The sequence below is a fragment of the Akebia trifoliata genome, chromosome 13 (assembly GCF_017979445.1).
Source record: "Akebia trifoliata isolate Shusen 1 chromosome 13, ASM1797944v1, whole genome shotgun sequence".
In the NCBI taxonomy this organism is placed as follows: Eukaryota; Viridiplantae; Streptophyta; class Magnoliopsida; order Ranunculales; family Lardizabalaceae; genus Akebia; species Akebia trifoliata.
The window spans coordinates 21,982,154-22,005,713 of NC_141387.1; the positions used below are offsets into that span (position 1 = coordinate 21,982,154).

The following is a 23,560-nucleotide window of genomic DNA, read 5'->3' on the forward strand; positions in this document are numbered from 1 at the left end:
TTTAGGAATCTTTTAATTCGAAAGAAACAAAAAGTTAATGATGAACGAATTAGAATCTCAAGGAAACTATGTCCTCAAAACCCCAATCTTGATGTTGATCGGATTAGAACCATAAGGAAACTAAGTCCTTAGAACCCCAATCTTGAGACGCCACAAAGGATGATTACTTCTTTGATAAGTCGAAGATTCATGCACTTCTTCAAGAACTCAAGCAAGAACTCATACAAGAACTCATAAATAACTCAAACAAAAAAAACACATGAAGACTTAAGAAACTTCTTGAATAAACTTCAAAGAATTACTCATAAAATTTAAATTGTAAATTGTCCCAAATACAACATGAGGTGCCCTTTATAGATAAATTGGATCAAGATTGGGTCTAAGTAGTCCTTAGGAAATAAAGACCAAAACTAAGGACAATTAGAATGTAAAACTCCCAATTAACCCTTGCATCAATTTGTTCTTACAAATCACTCCCTTGCACAAAAAGATAGTTGACCATCCTTGGTGAAGCTTTGACATCTCCAAAGTTGGTCGTAGAATCTTCTAAAACGGCCTCCTTGTATTGTACTTCCACAATCAAGTCGTGTAATGTCTCTTCCATCATCTTTGTCCTTGCCCTAGTCATCTGTCCGCCAATTCCTTGCAATGGTTCTAGTGAAGACTTGGGAACATCAACTTGAATTATTTGGTCAGCAATGAGATCTCCATTATTCTTTCCATCTTCGAAAAGATTCGTCCTCGAATTACCTACATCAAACAAGGATAAATCAGTAACATTAAAAGTTGCACTAACATTACTATAATCACTCGGCAAATCTAGTTTGTAGGCATTGTCATTGATCCATTCCAAGACTTGAAATGGTCCATCTCCTCGAGGCTGCAATTTTGATTTTCTTTGGGTAGGGAACCGTTTCTTACGCAAATGTACCCAAAACCAATCTCTAGGGTGGAAAACAACTTTCAATCGGCTCTTATTGGCTTGCTTAGCATATTGCTCATTCTTCTTGTCAATGTTGCATGTAAATCTTTAACAAAATCTGCCTTTTTCTTACATCAAGATTAACATGTTCATTAGTAAACAAAGGTAAAATATCCACAGGCGTTAAAGGATTAAAACCATAAACAATCTCAAATGGAGAAAATGAAGTATTAGAATGAATAGTCCTATTATATGCAAACTCAATATGTGGTAAACACTTCTCCCATTATTTTAAATTTTTTGAATAATAGCACGCAACAAAATAGTGAGTGTCCTATTGACTACTTCAGTTTGACCATCCGTTTGAGGATGTGCAACAGTAGAAAAAAGAAGTTTAGTTCCTAATTTACTCCATAAAGTGCACCAAAAATGACTTAGGAACTTAACATCTCTGTCACTAACAAATGACTTAGGTAGCTCATGCAATCCAACTACTTCTTTAAAGAACAAATCAGCAATATGTGTTGCGTCATTGGTTTTAGTACATGCCATAAATGGGCCATCTTACTAAACCTATCAACAACAACAAATATACTATCATTACCATTTTGAGTCCTTGGCAATCCTAAAACAATATCAATCCAAGGCTGATTAGGTATAGGCAAAGGGGTATACATGCCATGCGGTCTAATTTTAGACTTTGCTAGCCTACATGTAATGCACTTGTCACAAACAGATTGTACGTCATGCTTCATATGAGGCCAATAAAAATGCTCACGTAGTATATCTAAAGTTTTTAGGACACCAAAGTGACCCATTAAACCTCCCCCATGACTTTCCCTTACAAGTAACTCACGAACTGAACAATTAGGCACGCACGATTTATCTTTCTTGAAAAGAAATCCTTCATGCCTACAAAAGTCACCAAACGTACACTTAGCACATGCAGTCCATACTTGGCTGAAATCAGAATCATTGGCATACAAATCTTTAATCATTCAAAACCAAGTAGTTTAGTTTGCAATGAAGTAAGTAATACGTACCTTCTTGACAATGCATCGACCACAACATTTTCCTTCCCACGTTTATATTTAATTACATAAGGAAATGTTTCTATAAACTCCAACCATTTAACATGTCTTTTATTAAGCTTACCTTGGGTCTTCAGGAACTTCAAACTCTCATGATAAAAATGAATGATAAATTCCCTCAACCATAAATAATGTTTCCATGTTTGAAGAGTTCTCACTAATGCATAAAGCTCCTTGTCATAAGTAGGATAATTCAATGCTACCCCACTTAGCTTTTCACTAAAAGAAGTTATTGGTTTGGAATCCTGCATCAAAACAGCTCCTACTCCAATCCCGGATGCATCACACTCTATTTCAAAAGCATTATCGAAGTTAGGCAAACACAACAACAGTGCATTAGTTAACTTATATTTCAAAGTTTTGAAAGCCTGATCATGCACATTAACTCAATTAAAAACAACATTCTTTTTAACAAGTTCATTCAAAGGTGCAGCAATAGAACTAAAATCCTTAACAAACCTTTGATAAAAATTTGTTAAAGCATGAAAACTTCTTACCTCGTTCGCATTCTTAGGTGTAGGCCAATCCTTTATTGCCCTTACCTTTTCCTCATCAACATTATTTCCCTGCGAACTAACAACAAATCCAAGAAACACAACAGATCCCATACAAAATGTGCATTTCTTAAGATTAACATACAATTGGTATTCTCTTAACACACTAAACACAGCATCCAAATGCTTCACATGGTCATCAACATTTTTGCTATAGACTAAAATATCATCAAAGTAAACTACCACAAATTTTCCCATGAAAGCACGCAAGACATGGTTCATTAATCTCATGAATGTACTAGGTGCGTTAGTTAAACCGAAGGGCATTACTAACCATTCATACAACCCATATCTAGTTTTAAATGCAGTTTTCCATTCATCTCCCTCTTTCATACAAATTTGATAATACCCATTCTTTAAATCAATTTTAGAAAATAAATGAGAGCCATGCAATTCATCAAACATATCATCTAACCTAGGGATAGGATGCCTATATTTTACCCTTATCTTGTTAATAGCTCGACAATCCACACACATGCGCCATGTTCCATCTTTATTTGGTATTAAGAGAACAAGAACCAAATATGGACTGAGACTCTCCCTTACAAATCCCTTCTGCAATAGTTCATCCACTTGCCTCTGTATCTTTTTTGTTTCCTCGGGATTAGCTTTATAAGCAGGTCTATTTGGTATAGCAGAACCAGGTATGAAGTTTATTTGGCGCTCAATTCCTCTTAAAGGAGGTAAATCATGTGGAATCTCCTTGGAAAAAAGATCCTCAAAATCTTGCAATAAAGACACAACAATACTAGGCAAAAATGAGTTAAGATCGTCAATGGAAAAATAAACATCTTTGTACATAAGAACTAGAACTTGTGGCCTTGCTATCATTACACTTTTAACATCATGTTTTTCAGAAAGTACACTCAGTACTTGATTCTTCTCTCCATGTTATTCACTTTGCTTTCTTTTTTGTTCACACCTTTGTTTCTCTCTCATTTTGCACTCACTTGCTATCCTAACCTGGTCCTCATAAGCTTGCAAAGGTTTGAGAGGGGCCAATACAATTTTTCGTTTGTTCATTACAAAATAATAATGATTTTTATACCCATCATGCGAATTCTCCTATCAAATTGCTAGGGTCGACCGAACAATATATGACCAGCATGCATCGGTGCCACATCACAAAGAACATCATCCACATACTTGCCTATTGAGAAAGGAACCCGAACTTGCTTGTTTACCTTCACTTCTCCACAATCATTCAGCTATTGTAGCTTGTACGATTTAGGATGTTTCTGCCATTTCAAATTCAACTTATCTACCAACAAGGTATTAGCAACATTAGTACAACTCCCACTTTCAATAATCAATGTACATACTTTATCCTTCACGTGGCATCTTGTGTGAAAAATATGCCCACGTTGCTCCTCATCTCCTTTATCTTTAGGTTGTATACTCAAAGCTCTCTTGGTGACAAGTAAATCACCATGCACAGGCTCTTCTACTTCGACATCAGAACAATCCTCTAATGGAAGCATCTCATTGTCACTTGAACTAGCACTTTTAATGTCTTTGTTTGCCAATACAACCATAATCCTTTTGTTTGGGCATTCAGAAGCAATGTGTCCGAACCCTTGGCACTTAAAACACTTAATCTGACGTGACTTAATAAGAAGCTATGTTTTAGGTCTACTTTAATAATAGAAATCGAAGGTTTCGACTTTGCGTCTTCTTTTGGTTTGAAAGGAATTTTGTTGTCCTTCCAATTTGATCTCCACGAATTATTAGAAGATGATCCAGATCTGAACCTTCTAGACTTGATTTGCTTTTCCACTTTAATGGCCTTGTGCAGTAACTCTTCCATCTCCACATAATGGTGCAACTCAACCACATCAGCAATCTATTTGTTCAATCCGGTAATGAATCTAGCCATGGTTACTTCTCTATCTTCCTCTATGTTTGCTTTAATCATGGCAATCTCCATTTCTTTATAATAATCCTCTACACTCATGAGACCAGCCCTTACAATTTGATATACAAATCTCGATAGTAATGGCTAAGAATAAATCTTTTACACATCACTAACTTCAACTTGTAGGTATCGAAAAGAGCTTCGATTTGATATGCACTAATAGTCGTTCCGATATCCGGATCAAAAGTTTTGGCCGTTTGAAGTTAGCAACTCCAAATTATCAATTTTCTGCAACTACAATCAGCGAATAGCCATTTTTTTTCTTTTTTTTGAATTTTCAACAAGAAAACAAATACCAATAGCCAAAAATAGTAGGTGGTTTTCGTTTTTATATTCTATTACCCAAGAACAGCAAGAATGTTAAAGAGCAACAAAAACGTTAAACTACAACAAGCAGTAGTTCTTGTTCATGTAAGAATAATGTCGATTCAAGAAACTAAGGAATGATCTGTGTTTTCAGCAAGAAAATAAAGGTTTTATTATGAAATTTCCAGCAAGAATGAAAAATGAATCAATTGATATTAAACAAAAGAAATCAACGTTTTGAAAGGTAACAAGTCGAAGAGTAAACAATACAGCAACACATTATATAAGAAATAAAATTCAATACAACAAAACAGAAAATACATAAAAATACCATGTGAGAACGAAATTCAAAAACAACGTTGGGTCTGATCTGAATCTTCCTTGATCAGATCTGAAATTCTCTTTTTTTTTTTCTTCATTGAAAGCCCCAGAATTTTCAACAAGAAATAATGTCGTTTTTAAAGAATTAGTTATTAGCCACTTGTTTTTAACGAGTGTATGGCAGATTTTAAATTGGAATGATTAATGGCGGAATTACGTTGATACAATTGCTGCAGTTTCAGCAAGAAATCCAATGTAATTCAGCAAAACAGAAAGAAAACAAACAAAACTTGTTGGCTGAATTCGAAGATGACAAACCAACAGATGGTTTTGTTCCTTAAGAACATTCAAGAAGGTCGACCAACAAGTTGTAATTCAGCAAAAAAATAATAATTTAGAAACATAAATCTCTTACTACCCAGAATGCAGAAATTAAAATCTGAAGATCTATCAATTCAGTTCTATTTTCAGCCAGAAGAATTTAGCCCAAAAGTTTCAGAAATTCGTTTCTGAATTTTCTCAGTTATGATATTCGGTAGAAAAACTTAAAACAAGGTGGAAAACATTACAGCAATTGATTTGTTAGTTATGATATCCAGCAAAAATTCAGAAACATTACAGCAATTGGATGAAAAGTATGAACACGGCAAGAATTCCAGCAATAGAACGATTATGATCAGTAATGGGCTATGCTCGCAAGCGCACATGCATTTTTTCATTTCATTTTTTTTACCCCCTTACAAGTATGTAATGAAAGCAAACGAAAGTAAATATTACAACATGTGTAAAATAAAAATAAAAATAAAAACATAAACAACAAACACAACAATCAATGTTAGTTTGCAAATAAAAATATTTTGTATTATTTTTTCAAAATGGAGGAGTTGACACGAGGGTAGAACCTTAATCCCTAGTGGAGTCACCAGCTATAGATACGTGATTCTCGATTACGAGTACCACTTCTACGAAGGTTTGGAGTCGCCACCATTCATATTGTAAAATGGTGTGAATAGTTACCCGAGGTACATTTTTAGGAAAAGTGTCATTTTTTATTTTTAGTGACTTTCGATGGATAAGGTACCAATCTAACATTGAGGTCGGGATTAGCGACTCGATTAAAAAAAAGAGAAGGTGTGAGGCACCATTTTCTCCCAACCAAGTGATGGTAACCTCAACTCAACTAAGTCATTTTTAAATAAAAATATAAAATAATAGATAAAAAAAGTGTCACGTGTCGATAATTTGTACTCTAAGTAGGGATTTATTTTTGGCTCAATTATAAGATAATCCCATTAAAGGGGATGATCCTTATAAACCCTTAGCCTTCACAATTACATGTGTATTTTTTTTGAAAAATATTGGCTATAGTTGTGGGTCCATTATCTTGAGTTGAGAAGGACCCAAATACCAGTTGGCCCAAAATAATTCGAAGGTTTAAAACAATTTTGTTTTGGAAATGGTTACAACCCCTATACTTTCAACCGAACCAAAGTCTGATCTACCGGAGATAGAGGAGGGGGAGCATTACATCTTAAAAGCTTCTGAAAATAAAAATTAAAGAGAGGAGGGGATAGTAGAAGAGGGATATGGAGAGGGTAGAGAGAAAGAGGGGGACATGTATCCTTTGACCCACCATGAAGTTTTGAAGTCTTCTTTTCTTACCTTTTTTCTTATTCTTCTATGTCTCCTTGAGTCCTTAGTAAAATATAAGAATATAAAAGTGAAATAGAAATACGTTGAGATAAGAGTTTTTTTTTTAAGACTTGGTTACCCATTTTGGAAGAAAATGAGGGTATTTATTACTGTTTGAAGGTTACTTTAGGGATATAATGGGGTGAGGTATTGGAATAGTAGATAATGGCATGAGTTTTGAAGGTGAGGAGTATGAAATTTAGAGTTGGGATGAGGGTAGTTGTGTAATGAGGGTAAATGAGTAGTGTTTTGATCCAAATAATTTGGATCTTATCAAATCCATTTGAGTATTTGGTGAGGTGAGATGAGTGATGTGAGATGGGGAGAATAGGGGGTGCAAAGAAGTGGTTTGTTGATTGAGTGTTAGGTAGGTTGAGAGGGATGGTGTTTAGTTTAGGAGAATAGTTGTGGAAGGGGTTAGATGTTTGGGTTTTTGGGAGGGTCAAGGGAATGATGACATGTGTCAAAAAATACAATGAGGTGAGGTGATTAGATGAACTGATTTGGATAGAAGGAGTGTTAGATTGGAGATGAGGGGTGTGGGTAGAAATGGTTTTGTTAGTAATGGTGGTGGTAGGTTAGAGAAGGGTATGGGTTGAGATGGGGGTAGGTGTTTTGTTTAGAGAAGGGATGATGTGGTAAGTTAGGGATGGGTATGGGTTGAGGTGATTTTTAGAAAGAGGTCATGTAGATAGATGGTTTGTTAGAGAAAGGTGATGAGGTGGGTAGTTGGATGAAGGAGGTGAGTTGGGATGAGGACATGTGTCCCCTTGGATGATCAAATGGTGATTGGTTGATGTTGATAGTGGTTTGTGGGTTTTATGGGTTATGAATGTGGATTTGATATGGGCTTGGGTTTTTTAAAGGTTGTAAGTTGTTTGGGGATCGGTTAGGATTATTTTAAGATGGGATTTAATGGATGGGTATTTTTTAGGGTTTAGGTGATGTGGGATTAAGTTTAGGTTAAATTGAATGGGTTGAGAAATGTATTTTGTGAGTTGAGGGTTCGTGGGCCCTAAACAAGCTTAAGATAATTTCGAGTTCGGGAGGGGAACGGTGAAGGTATGGAAGGTGGGGGTATGCCAAGTCTTTTAGGTGGGTCCACTAGACCCGTAGGGGGTCTTAGGGACCTCGAATCATTCAAAATGTTTTGTTTTGGCGAATTTGGATTTTTAGGCCCATTTTCGAATTATTTAAAAATTTTGATTTTTAGGACCCTTTCGTGTGGGGAACCCATTCAAATTGAGGTGTCTACAATACAATGGTGGAGTAGTGGAATTAGAGAGTTGGGATTCATGACTGGATAGCTATCAGTCGGGACATGATGTTACAACATTAATCTGACTTTTATTTCCTAATTTTGTTGTCAGTCACTGTGCTTACCACATTAGGTAACCATTTATCTAGCTTAAGCAGGTCGTTTGATGTGACTGTGAGCAATAGGTCTCTTTTCGATGTATTAGAACATTCAATTACTCTAGATTGTTAGTGATCACTAACTAATTATCTTCGTCTATGCCTATCAGTCGTGCATGTGATTCCCAAAATATACAACTCATTTCATATACGACCACCTTTACAATACAAGTTTACTGGTAAAGAGAAAGAGGAATGGATCTGGATTCTAGTTGTGACTCTATTCTCATATACGTCCCATGCCACATATGAGCTTGGTTGTCCCTACCGTACACCGTAGGATAGTACATTATTCTGGATGATACGATGCACTATCCCTTCAGGCATTCACAGGCTCTTTAACAGCTCATAAAATATATATATATATATATATATATATATATATATATATCATTTTTCTTAGAAAGCAAAAGAGAAATTAACAATACAAGGTTAAAAATGGGTATCCAGTTCCTACCAAGCAACAGTGTCCCACTGGCTTAAAATAAATAACTGATTGGAAACATAACTCAGCGCCTTGTGTTAACTAAAATTAAATAAACATGCAACAATAATCATTATCACTGGATATCCGTTCACCAACCTACACACACATCATTGTAAAATGCAGACATCACCCTTCGGGTGTGATCTGGCATTTTACCGTTTCATCTCTTTTTTCATTTTTTGGTATTTTCATTTTTCAAATTTTCAAATCCAACTTTTCTTTTTCAAGATTTCAAATTCATTTTGATCATTCAATCAAAAAACTATCAAAGTTGAGTTAAAATGGGATTCCAATAAGTGTGCGAAATCAAGCTGCCAAAACTAAGAAAGCTAATGAAAATTTGGCCAAGTGTCGAAAATTCAATTTTTCAAAATTCTTGAAATTGAAAACGGTTTTTTAGAAATGAAAGCTTTAAACACGAGATTCGACACCATGTAATTTTTATTGTTTAATTTAAAGTAACGCAAAAGCTATTCACTTTTGAAAATTTGACGAAAACGTCGAAATTTACGTTTTGTTCTTTAAACCAAATTTTGGATTTTGATCATTCGAGATTTTGATCTTAAAACCATTCCTATTATTTTGAAATTGGGGGTAAAACCTTAATTTCATTAAAACTTAAAGTAAACTTAAATGTCTTGAATGAAATTAAGGGTAGGAAAACATTTAAGAGCTGTGAGAAGAACAACCCAAAAGCCAAAATCCATTTTTGATCAAAAAAATTTCTGACGGTGACGCCAATTATCTCCAGGTTGCTCAAACTTTTAAAATCAATTAAACTTGACTATATAGCCCATGAGCTCAATAGGAGAAATCTGTTTCAAGTTGTGCTGATTACGCATCTTGATCATCTTTGGCATCTAATAAGATCTTGTCCTTAAAAGGGATAGACTCGATCTATTTGAGAAAGGAAGATGATTTAAGAGTTCCCTTGCTTATGCATTGTGTACCACCTCCAATTTGGAGATCCGAATGATCCGACTTTGATTTTATAGAACCGAGTCGAAATGCTGAAGCGTAATTTCTACCCAGTTAGGAGTTGTCTAGAGTTAGGTAACCTATCTAGGTCCAGTCTTTTCTTTCAATATTGTTTGAAAGACTATGATTTGCATGCTTGGTAGACGATCTAGGAGTAACATATTAAAACTATTTGATCTTAAGATCGAATGTACGATCAATAGAATTCGTAAGAAACCCTCATTTAATATGATGGGTAATCAAGAGCGAACTCTCAATGAGCTCTTCTCTCCCGCTTACGCTACCCTACCTATCTACATTCTGTTACCATTAAACACTGCACCTCAATTTGAAATTAAGACAGCCACCATAAACATGCTCTTTAAATTTTACGGTTTAGAGCGTGAATAACCTTGCACTCACCTCAATTGATTCTTGACCATATGTCAAACCTTTAGAAACCAGAATTTACATGAGAAAAGTGTTAAGTTCAATCACTCAGCTACGTAGTTGAACTTCCAAGCTCCCAATTTCATAACATCATAGGATGTTCTATCCAAGAAATTCATGGCCAAATTATATCTCATAGCCAAAACTGAGAGAATGAATGACACAATTAAAAATTTTAGAAGGTGTCTAGATGAAGAATTTTCCCAAACTTGGGAAAGATTCAATTAATTGTTAGTCAAATACCTGCCCCATGGCATTGACAAAACACAATTGGTGTTTTGTCGAGGATTAACCATGAATCAATGTATCTTAGTTGAGTCTATGCGTAAGGGTTAATTCATGAACCAAACTCCCAACCAAGCGTATGATTTTCTAGTTAAGCTAGTTGAGAGTGCTCAAAATTTGAGCACTAATAACAGAGAGTTTGATGAAGAAGATCTTGTTAAGAAGCCAAGAATGTAAGAGATGAAGGTAGACCTTGATCTCAAGAACATTATGTCTAACCTAGTAAGCAGTATACACAGTCTTACAAATAAACTAGATGTATTCACTATCTCAGCATCCAACCCTCACTATGATTCTCCCCCAGTTTCGTAAGTATCAGTCGTGCCAATTTCTTTATGTATCTTGTGCGACGGCAACGACCATTTAGTTAAATGTTATCCTAACTTGCCATACATTAAGGCTGAATAGGCCGATGCTGTCAATAGTTATAGTACTTTTAGGAAGTCAACTTAGAATTCTTATAGTGAAACATATCATTCAGATAATAGATTCCATCCTAATTTTTTGTAAAAACAAAATGAACCTATTCAGTCCAGTGGTCCGCCAAGCTACAATAGAAGCTATCCTAAATAAACTGGTCCTTCTATAAACCAAGTCATATCGTATCAATCTCGATAATCTACTTCATGTAGAGTCATAATTCCAAATCCCAAGATCAATTATAATCCGCCTAACCAACAATAATCATCCTTAGAATTTATGATGGCAAAGTTGATGAAGCAGTAATAACAGCTCATCCAAACTCTACAGTAGACCAATCAAAATTAAACCCAAATTAATCAGTCATTACTTAGTCCATAGCTAAGATGGAAATTCAATTGGGTTAGTTAGCTTTTTCACTTGGAGGCAGAGAGAAAAATCAATTTCTTAGTCAAACTATTCCTAATCCTAGAGATCAACCTACGATTCCCAATAGACTGAAGGGTCAATACAAGGTAGGAAGCCATTCTAGAGCTTCACAAGACTCTGTCCAAGCTATCCACACTTTGAAGTTAGGAAAAAATGTGTACAACAACGTCCAACCTATTGACGAGGAAGAGAATGTCCCACAGAAAGACAAAGTTCAAGTAAAAAAAATCATAGAATCTTCTAAAGAGAATGAGAAAGATTTGGAAAGACTTACCATCATTTCACCAATTCTAAAAGCTCTATTTCTCCATCGTCTTACAAATAATAAGTCATCGAAATTTTCCAAAATGTGAACATCAATATTCTATTCTTAGTTGCCATTGAGCAAATATCTTCTTATGTAAAATTCCTTAAAGATTTGATCACAGCTAAGAGGAAAACACCATTTCCCTTGAAAGCCATCATGATAGCCTAAGTATCGCCTCTCATCCAACAAACGATTACACTTAGAAGTGAGTATGAACCTTTTACCTTTCTCGATTTATAAACAACTAGGTTTAGGGGTTTGGAAACCCACCGATATCACATTAAGCTTAGTCGATAGGTCTATTAAGGTTTCCAAGGGTATAATTGAGGACGTGATAGTAAAAGTCAAATATTTTTATTTTTCGATTGACTTTGTTGTCTTAGACACAGAATTAGTTATGAATCCGTATAATCATGTTTCTACAATCTTAGGATGTCTATTTTTAACAACTTTTGACGCAATCATTCATTGTAGGAATGGGATTATGACTTTAACATTCAGGGATATGAAAGTCAAATTGGACGTCTTCCATAATTTCCAAGGAATTAATGTAGATGATGATGTGGAGGAAGTGAATATGATAGATGTGCTAGTCAATCGAATGTGTCAAGATTTAGAGTATTCTTATCCCCTAGAAAGATATTTGGCCCATTTTGGCCAAGATTTTGACATAAAATAGTTCATAAATAAAGTCAATGCTTTGTTTGAATCTATTTCTTACATAAACTCTACGCATTGGCATGCAAAAGGTGAAAATCTTCATGTTTGTACTTCACTCTTGTTCAATTCCAAATCAAGCCTCCCAAATTGGAACTCAAAGTATTTCGAAAGACTTTGAGATATGCATTTCTTGGAAAGAATGAAACTTTTTCTATGATCATTTTCTCCCACCTTAGTGTAGTTCAGAAGGAAAAGTTATTAAAAGTTTTCAAAAAACATCAAGAAGCTATTGGTTGGAATATAAGTGACATTAAAGGAATTAATCCAATTGTGGTAATGCACCATATTCATCTAGAAGATTTTGCTAAGCCTTCCTTAGAACCTCAGAGAAGAGTAAATCTTATCATGAAAGATGTAGTTCAGAGTGAAATGATAAAATTACTAGATGCAGGTATCATCTACACCATTTTTGACAATGTTTTGTGAGTCCTATTCAAGTTGTTCCTAAGAAATTCGGTATCACTGTGGTAGTTAACCAAGACAACAAGTTAATCCTTACTCAAGTCCAAACCGGATAGAAAGTATGTATCAATTATAAGAAACCCAACTCAATGACTCCTAAAAATTACGTTTCACTCCCTTTCATTAATCACATGTTAGAATGTCTAATAGGATATTTCTACTATTGCTTTTTGGATGGTTACTTCAAGTACAACAGACAACAGATTACTCCTACTAATAAGGAGAAAATAATTTTTACATATCCCTTCGAAACTCTCGCGTATCGTCGCATTCCCTTTGGATTGTGCAATGCACATACTATCTCGCAACGGTGTATCATGAGTATATTTTCAAATATGATAGAAAGACATCTCAAAATTTTCATAGGCTTTTTTCGGTCTTCGTATCAAGTTTCGATGAATGTCTCTATCACTTAACTTGATCCTCGTGCATTAAAGAAGTCAACCTAATCCTCAATTGGGAAAAATATCATTTTATAATAACATTTGGAATTGTGCTAGGGTACATTATTTCTACGAGAGGGATTGAAATAGATAGAGTGAAAGTAGGTTTAATTAAGAAGTTACCACCCCCTTGAACAATCAAAGAAATTAAGTCATTCCTAGGCCATGTAGGTTTCTACCGTAAATTCATTAAAGATTTTGGAAAGATCTGAAGGTCTTTATGTGAACTCCTAGACATGGATTGTCCTTTCAACTTCTAAGAGTCATGTTTCTCTGCGTTCAACCAGCGTAAGTCCAAGTTATCCTCGACACCCATTATTCAACCTCCAAATTAGAACATTCGATTTGAGGTTATGTACGACGCTTCGGATTATGCGATAGGCACTATTTTGGGTCAGTGAATCAATAAGCATCCTCACATTATCCAGTATAACAGAAAAACCCTTACCGATGCTCAACTTAACTACTCTACAACAGATAAGGAAAAGCTAACAGTGGTTTATGTCATTAATAAATTCCACCCCATCTAACAGGATCGAAAGTCGTGGTCTACACAGACCATGCTACATTAAAGTACCTTTTATCCAAGAAGGATGCTAAAGTAAGGTTAATCCATTGGATTTTGCTATTGCAAGAGTTTGATTTCAAGATCCGAAACAAAAAGGGTGTAGAGAATGTCGTAACTAACTATCTATATAAGAATCTTTATCCATCTCTGAATCTTTTTTTGATAAGCAACTTATGCAAATCTCTAATTCTAATACTTCATGGTATGCTGACATTGTAAACTACCAAGTTACAAGTCAATTATCAGTCTCAATAACTTCATTTTCTTTTAAAAATCAAGTGGTATGTTTGGGATGAACCATACTTATTTAAGTACTATCTCGATCAGATTATTAGACGTTATGTTCCAACCTATGAGCAAGCTAATATCTTAGAGTTTTGTTATAATCATGTCTGTGAAGGGCACTTCAGTAGTAAGAAAATTGTTGCAAAAATCTTGTAGTGTAGTTTCTTCTAGCCTTCCATTTTCTGAGATGCCTACGACTTTAGCAAATCTTGTAATCAATGTCAGAAATTAGAAAAAAAAATTCAAGAGAAATGAAATGCCTCAGAATCTTATCTTAATCATCAAGATTTTTGACATTTGGGGCATAGATTTTATGGGACCCTTTCCTAACTCCCAAGGTTACCAATATATCCTTGTTTCCATTGATTACGTATCCAAATGGGTAGAAACAATAGTTTATAGAATGAATGATCATAAGGTGGTGATCAACTTTGTCAAGGAGACCATCTTACCAAGATACGATACTCTATGAGCTATCATAAGTGATGGTGGCTCGCATGTCTATACTAAAATCTGTGCAGTGTTCATGAAGAAATACCTCATAACTCATAAATTTGCAACACCTTACTATCCACAAACATATGCATAGGTAGAGATTTCTAATAAGAAAATCATGATCATTCTGGAAAATCATTCATGGAAAGATGGTCTTTGAGATTAAATGACTCGTTGTAGGCTTATCGAACCACTTTTAAAATATCAATAGGGATGTTTCCTTACCAATTAATTTTTAGCAAGGTCTGTCATCTCCCTATAGAACTTGAACATCAAGCATATTGGGCAATCAAGAGCCTAAACTTTTATCTCAATAAAGTCGATGAAAATCATAAATTACAACTCAATGAATTATAAAGAGATAAAAAATGGCTCTTATGACTGTGTTAAACGCTACAAAGAGCATACAAAATTTTATCACGATAATCACATTTTTTGATAAAATTTTGAGCCTAGTCAAGGAGTTTTATTATACAACAACAGACTTCGCCTTTTTTTAGGAAAACTCAAGTCTCGCTAGACTAGCCCTTATATTATCCAAACAGTTTACCAACATGGTGATGTTGAAGTCCTTAATCCTAGGGGCAGATATATTTTTAAAGTGAATGGCCAGCGCCTCAAATCATATATCGAGTGTATACCTCTAGAGGAAGTTATTTTTCTCGATGACCCGATTTATCAAGGTTAATAGGATTTTCGTCTGGTTGAAAACGTTAAACTTAGTGCTTATGGAAGGCAATCCATTATTTTTGTTTTCATTTTTTAATAGCTTTAGAAGTTTTGGATGAGTACTATAGTTTTTTACTTCAATTAGACCTAGAGCTCAGCTATTTCGCTCATCGAGAACAGTTATCGATTCGGAACCAAAGTGGTAAGTTCTAAAAGAAAAACCATAATTGGTGTCATATGTTTAGGATTGCACAACACTTAGCAAAAAGGAATGGTCTACCTGTCGATAGATTTTTCCTTTGTTGGCCCTTTGCAAATAGTCACCGACGAATCAAAACGGCATACACGATGCACCCAATCTCTACGTGCTAAAAAGTGACGAATTAATCCCTTATCATGTTAAGCGATAATCATAGCTACCATCCCATTCAAAACTTAGGTAATTAGTATTTCTTTTCTTTTCTTTTATTTTTAGGACTTTAGTTAGAATTGCCTTAATTAGTATTTCTTTCATTTTAGGATTATTATCTTAGTAATTTAAGATTTTATTGTCTTAAGGGTAATTTGGAAATTTTCCATGAACCTTAAACGAAATAAGAAATCCTAATCTCTAACTCTTCTTCTCCATCTCTATTTTCAAATTCATCAAAAATCATAGTCATCAAGAATACATTTTTCAGATCTCCCTCCTTAGTCATTTTTGTACAAATCAGAGGTCATCAATGTAGTCAACACCAATTTGTAATCAACATAGAGTTACTACATCATCATCACCCTCACATTTAGTACGTCGCAGTCAACCCTCACTGCATCGTAGTCCTCTGATCAGTAAACACAATCAGATTTTCATAAATCAATCATTTGACCATCCTGATTGTAGTGGTACCCATGACTTCTTCCAAACAAACAATTTTTGAGGAGTCTATTTTTAGCCATTACTTTCATGATGTCAATGGAACATGGTTTCGTGAGACCATTACCAAACAAGGATAGTGCAATTTGCTTTACACCGGATTCGAAATCTATTGTAAGGAATTAGTAAGAAAGTTTTATGTTGCCATTGTTTCAGGCAATCCCACCACTTCTTCGCTCACCATCAAATCTTGTAGCATCACATTTGTCATTGGTTTTGAGGATATCAACGTGATCTTAGGAATTACAAAAATTGAGCATGGAACTTGCCATACTCAATTTGCAATAGATTAGTAAGAGAAGTGGAGGATTACTATCAAAGAAATTTTGATCTAATCAATATCTTTGTTGGCGATGGGTGGCTTTGCAAAATATATGTACATGATAGATGCAATCTAGAGTAGGGATCACACTTTTTGCATGTCCCGACTTTTCTTAAAGACACTGATGGATTCCTATGTCAAGCCTAAAAAGGGGTGCTCACTGGTTTTCCCACACTTGGTCTGTGAAGGGTGCACTGTCTTTCGCAGAGTATACCCCAGGTTTGTAGCAATCAATACCCGAGTACTTTGACGAGCACAAAAGTCCTCATGGTTATGAGTGCCCAGGTCAAGAGTTTGATGAAGCCAGAGTAACTAAGGCTAGATCATTTAACCCAGATTTTGAAGACACATCATTCTTGGATGATGTCAAATCACATCCCCTACAGAAAATATTTACAAAAGAGTTCAAGGGGATGGATAAGTTTTATAAATGGTAGAATGCGTTAGAGCTGACTTGATGCGGCTAAACAACACGAGAGGGTGTGAAAGTTTGAAACAACCACTACTAAAGGCAGAGATCATAAGGATTAGGCTTTTCATTAGATATTTCATTAGGTATTTTATTAAGTATTGATATTGTATTAGGATTTTCTTTGTTAGTAGTTATTTTTATCTGAATGTTGTATTACCTTGTTTTGTTTCAAGAACAGCTTGTTTTGGAAGTATTTCAGAAATCCTTTTCTTTTTCATAGTTATTTCATAATGTGCTACTTTATATAGTGTAGGTTGAAAGTGCTAGTGTATGAACCATTTATCTAGACTATGAGCACAGTATCTTTCGTGGTGCTTCTAGCATCATACAACATGATCATAATTAATATGGCAGATACAATCAACGCTGTGGCAGTGGTGAGTGGTGTATTGTCTCCTTTCAAGGGACATTGTCTTGTTATCACAAAATTGTAGGATCATTTTCAGGTGCTATCCAACCCCCTTCATTTCCTTTTATCAATCATTTGCATGTGCATAATAAAATATTGAGGACAATATTATGTTTAAGTTTGGGGGTGTAGGGTCAGATTTCCACCTATTTTCTTTTAATTTCTATTCAAAAATCACAAAATTTTGAAAAATTATAAAAAATATTTTGGTGGCAACTTTTTTGTATTTTTTTTAAGATCTTAGCTTGTATATTTAAGCACTTAGTTAAAACTATTAAGGGACATTTGTTAAACAAAGCAAATAAATGCTGAAAAACTATAATTGCTAAAATTGTATAAGCATTGAATTTTACTGCTGAGAATGTTGTTTGTTTACCTATTTGAATTGTGCTGAACTAATTCAAATTAAGAATTGTAATCACAAAATATTGTTTGTTAGTTACTGCTAAAAGCTGACAAAATAACTATATTATCCTTTTCAATCACAATATATTATATTAGACTGTTTTAACTAGTAATTCACATCACACATGATAAAAAAACATAAATGTAAAAGATAATATGTTTTAATGTTCTAAATTACGTACACAATAATTCATTATACCCAAATTTTAAATTACAAGATAATAACTTTCTCATCCAAATTTAAATATGTTCATATAATATGCACAATCTTCTCTTTCATAGTAGCAATTGGAGCATCCCATCATCTTATTTCAAAGATGAAAGAACTTAATTTTGAATGAATAATTTTCAAGGGAAACGAAGGATGAGTAATTCTAAAAGCACCCCATAGATTAATAAGGGCAACCCACACCATAGCCAAATTTATATTACCCTGAGTTTTTAATTTGTATATCGAGGACATCTAATAGTAAAATTGTGAGAAAATTTTAAAAGAAAGACTTAGAATAAAATATTTGGATCTTGTTAGGTTCATTTTCAATGAAAACCGACTTCACCATTGGATTCAAAAAGGTCGAAATATATACTTTAACCTGTAAGCAAGCTCGAATTCAAGTTCGGATGAAAAAGTTATAAAATCTTCGAATTTTGTGTTAAGTGGGACCTAAAAGAAGGAATTTTCGTTAGAGCGAGAATCAAAAAAATTTGACCGCACCATTAGGTCAACAACGAAAAAAAATATTCAAAATGGAATATTCATTTGTCATTTTTCAAGTCCGAATAGTCAAGTTATCTCCAAAACTAAAAATAATGGAAAAAAAATTACAAAGCTGCCCTCAGTCCTTTGTATTTAAAAGAAAGCTGGCTTTCTTTTATTTCTTTCTCTTCTTCTCTAAAGAATCAAATCCCGACCCATTCTCAACCCAAGGGTTTTGACCCATTCTCATTAAATTCTATCACAAATGAGTCCGAGTTGATCGTTGATAAAGAAGAAGAAATTGTCAACATCGACAAGTTTCACGTTCTCATCACCTTGGATCTTCATTTCCCTTTCATTCTTCCCATATCTCATCAAAATTAGTGAGTGAACTTGAATACAACCAACTCAGAGCTTCATCTCGTTAGTAGAAGACTCGTCTTCTATTGTAGAAGAGTAGGAGAATGTCGTCGTCAAGAGCTTTGCAAAACCCTCGTTTGTTTGCAACAAAGTCAACCAAACCTCGACTCTTGTGCCATCCAACCTTGCTTTTTAGTGCTACCTCATCACTTTTGACAACCACGAACTCTGGTAGGGGACTCTCACTTCCTAGTAGTAACCGTAGATTTTGAAATATGTATTTAGGAATTTTTATCAAACATGTGTGTATTTATAATCGTAAAAATCCTTATTTGATTTTTAAATCATATTTTGAATTAGATATTTGATGTATTTTTATTAAGTGTTAACATTAATTTCATGGGTGGGTCGAGGGATTCAAAGAATGGAGAAGAAACTCAAAGTTGGTCAAAAAATCAGAAGTTTCGATCAAGCTGGAGCTTTCTGATAGCGCCCCCGTCAGAAGTTAATAGCGCTGCCGTAAGACTAAAAATGTTGGCCAAACTGAGTTTTGATTTTTTTTTCTACTTCCCCACAACTTATACATATTTTGCCACCCTTTATTTCATTAAAAATATTTAAGTAAATGTTTATTTTAAGTTCTTTAGTGAAAGTAAGGTTTTACCCCCCATTTCGGAACAATGAGAATGGTTTTAAGATCCAAATCTCAAAAGATCAAAATTCAAATTTTTGTTTCAAGTACAAAATGTAAATTTCGACGTTTTCGTCAAATTTTCAAAAGTTAATATGTTTTGCGTTATTTTGAATTAAGCTATAAAAATTATATAGTATCGAATCTCATGTTCAAGGCTTTCATTTCTAAAAATCCATTTTAATTTTAAGAATTTTGAAAATTTGAGTTTTCGATACTTAGCCAAATTTTTCCCAACTTTGGTAGTTTAACTTCGCACACTTGTTGGGACCTTGTTTTAACTAAAATTGGATAGTTTTTCAAGTGAATGATCAAAATGAATTTGAAAGCTTGAAAAATAAAGATTTGGTTTGAAAAGTTGAAAGGTGAAAATACCATAAAGATGGGATATCACACCCCTTGTACATGCCGAACTAGGCCTGTGATCAGCTGGGATAGTGGTGTGGTAGCAGTGCTATACATGGTAGGCTCCATGAGCTGACACGTGGCTACGGGTAGGAAATACAATCAAGGGGTGTTATTTGCATTTTTCCCTGTTATATTGTATGTAGGTTAGTAAACAGATATCCAATGATAATGATTATGATTGCATGTTCATTTAAATTCTATTAGCGTAAGGTGCTGAGTTATGTTTCCATTCAATTATTTAAATTAAGGCAGTGAGTCACTGTTGCATAGTAAGAACACGTATGAGAGTAGAGTCACAACTGGAATCCAAGTCCATTCTTTTCTATCTTTACCAGTAAAATGAATGGAGTTGTACATTTAGGGAATCACATGCATACCTGATAAGTATAGAAGAAGATGATTAGTTAGTGATCACTAACAATCTAGAATAGTCGAACGTTCTGACACATTGAAAAAAGACTCATTGTTTATAGTCACATCAAACGGCCCGCCTGAGTCGAATAAATAGTCATCCAGTGTGGTAAGCATGACGACCGGTCACAAAATCAGGAATTAGAAGTCAGAATAATGTTGTAATATCTTGTCTCGACTGAGAGCGATCTAATCATGAATCCCAACTCTCTAATTCAACTACTCCACCATTGTGTAATATATACCTGTTATTCTAATTTAAATTATATATTGAAAATCCTGTTTACTATTTCAATGCTGTCAATTATATTTGTAATAAAATGAAAATGTATAGTGAGTATTGATAACTGATGTTATGTGAAACTTTAAACCGTTTAGTTGGATTTCTTCCATGTAGACCTCTTCCAGATCTGACTATATGTACTAATTAATCGTAGTTTAATTTGTAAAGCTTTGCATGTATTGAAATGATTCAGTATGATTACTCGATCACGTCAGGTGAGGTTATTAGTAGGAATTATTTGTGGACTTATTGGGTAACCATTGTTACTCACCCTTTTCCTTCCATTTTTTTAGTTATAGAGCCTGCAATTGGTGAGGCTAGTATAGAGCCATCAGTCGAGGAGCATCTGGTTGGTCAAATCGATGACTAGAGTCTATTACCTGGTGAGCACTGGGACTACTTTCACTAGGAGTCTTTTTGTCCAAGAGGTGTATATAATTTTTGGGCCGAGTGATAGGTCTATGTTAGAATGTGGATAAATTTTTGTAATCCTGTATATTTTACCTTTCGCGCAACTCTGATCTAACTTTATGCTATTCACAATTTACCGTCTTCCGCATCTTATATACTCTTGACACATTTTATATACAGGATTTGTTGGTTATTGGCTTATTAGGTTTTCGACTTTCGTGGAACGCTAACATAAATAGAGGGAACTATGTCAAAATTTTGGAGGTGCCACTTAGTACCTTGATATTTGACCTTGGGATTTGTGTCAGCATTTGGTAAGGTGCCATAATTTTTTTTGTCTTCTATGGGTTAATTTTTTTTGAATGAGCTGATTTTTAGTGAAGATGATTTATATGGTCTGAAGATCATCCTCACCAAAAATCATCTCATTCTGAAACTTCTTACCACATCAAAACTGGTTTTCAAAAAAATATGGACGATTCACGATTCTTGAACTTGTTTTAATGGGGTTAGAAGTTTTGAGATGGGCTAATGTTTGGGGAGGATGATCTCCTCATTGTAGAGATCATCCCCACCAAAACAATTCGGCTATGGTGTAGGTTACCTTATTAATTTGTAGGGTGCTTATATAATTATCCATGGGACATAAGAGGTAATATCATTTTAAGTATAAGGGCATACTTGTCTGTGTCGAAAAAGATCGGTGCTTATCGCTTTAGAAAAAAATTAAGTGACCTAATTTTTTTCACTTATTTTTCAACCATAAATGCTGAAAATATGGAGTAAACAAACATGTTGATTTGATAAAAAGTGCTTAATTATTTTTTTCAGCATTAACTGCTGAAAATAAATGCAAACAAGCAACCCCTAAATCAGTATTTGGATGGAAGCTTTGATCTGGATTCTCCTTTTGTGTTTCTCTTAGACAAAAATTAAAACAAAACTATAGTTACTTTTAATAAAGATACCAAGAATCTAGATAAAATTAAGTGAGCTTTTTATCTTCTTTCTACCTAAAGTATAAGGAAAAATTGGATTTGATGAACATTGACTTCCTTGTTCATTTGGTTGGCTGATTAAAAGAAAAACAAAGTTGGTTGAATATGTCGTGAACAACAACCATTGAATTAGACTGGGTACCTTGAAAAGAACTGACTGTTTTTCTTTTAAAAAAAAAAAAGTGAGAAATGAGTAGAAAAAAAAAGAAAAAGCAAAAACAAAATAGTAAAAAAAAAAAGATCCCTTAAAGCGAAAAAGAATAAAAAGTCAAAAGAATCAAAGTAGAAAAGTTTAGAGTTTCAGTATGGTGAAAGCCATTAAGTGTAAAAATGTGAGTATGTTGGAATATCACAAAGAAAACCCTTTTGAGGTATTAAAGTGAACATCCATACTTCTCATTACCCCAGACATGATATTAAGTTTAGAATTAAACCCTAAGTTGATCCAATTATTTTGGATTAACTAGAAGGTTGAAACTCACTCTAGGAAACCTAATCTTTAAAGTTTCTAAATTAGAATCACTATATCTTAAAGGTCAATTTAAGTATAAGTTTTGTCATAGAGAAATAAGAATTAAAACTCTATACCAAGTATGACTTTCAAATGATTAACAAATCTTGAAAGAACTAGTGCTTTTAAAATAAGTGTTGAATTTTGACTATTGTTACTTTAAAAGTTATTTCGAATTTTGTAAATATATTCTCTACAAACCCTCACGAGTCAAACTTGTCCACTAGGGGTAACTTAATGATTTAAAGGCTTATTGTATTCGCTAAATGCAATCGAGATGCTTACTAAAGTAGCAAATTTCTTTTTTAAGGGACTAAAAAGGATAAGTTTGAAGGTGTGGTCAATGTCTCAAAACATTAATTTATCCACACTTTTCCTAGGCATTTAACTTGATTTCCGTCCCTATTTTATTAAATTAGGTAAATAATTGTGTTAAGTCTCAATTTATCACATTACATGTTCTACCATACTAATTAGGCTTAATTACACAGAATTAATGTATTTACCAAAAGACTGATTATGTGTGTTCACTATACAGGTCAAATATCAAATCATCAACATGAACTACTAAATCAATAAATCAAGTGTGCATTACAATCAAGAAGACCAATTAAGTAACCATGCAAAACTAGAGATTCAGATGTCTCCAGATCAATGTAGCACAGTCCAAATCCAATGTAATAGTGTTTTCTTTTAATGGAATGCCTTAAAATTGGTTTAATATGTTCTGCACATGATATTATACGCAAGAGTGACGACAATTATTTTTGGATCCTTTTGGAGCACCTAAGGTCTATAAATAGATCATTTTCCTAATTGGAAAAGAATCCTTGGCCCTTGACCCATTCTCTCTTTCCCTCCCCCCTCCCCACTAATGCCCTTGGCATTTTCTCTGTGATTTTTCATTTTTAAATATGTTTTATTTTAGCAATTCTTTGTAATTTCTTAAAGAAGGGGATAGTGTACATTGGTTACTATATGAATACAAGTGTTGGTTTCATGACTTCTCCTTGTATCCATGTAGTGACCATAAGCTAGACTTGCTCCATTAATGAGATGAGGAAGCCTAGGAGCA

The 23,560-nt window shown here is 34.2% G+C and overlaps 1 pseudogene; it reads right to left on the reverse strand.

The window, feature by feature from the left end:
- Nucleotides 1-452: 452 nt before the first annotated feature.
- Nucleotides 453-4,595, reverse strand: LOC147388079 (uncharacterized; annotated as a pseudogene).
- Nucleotides 4,596-23,560: the final 18,965 nt, after the last annotated feature.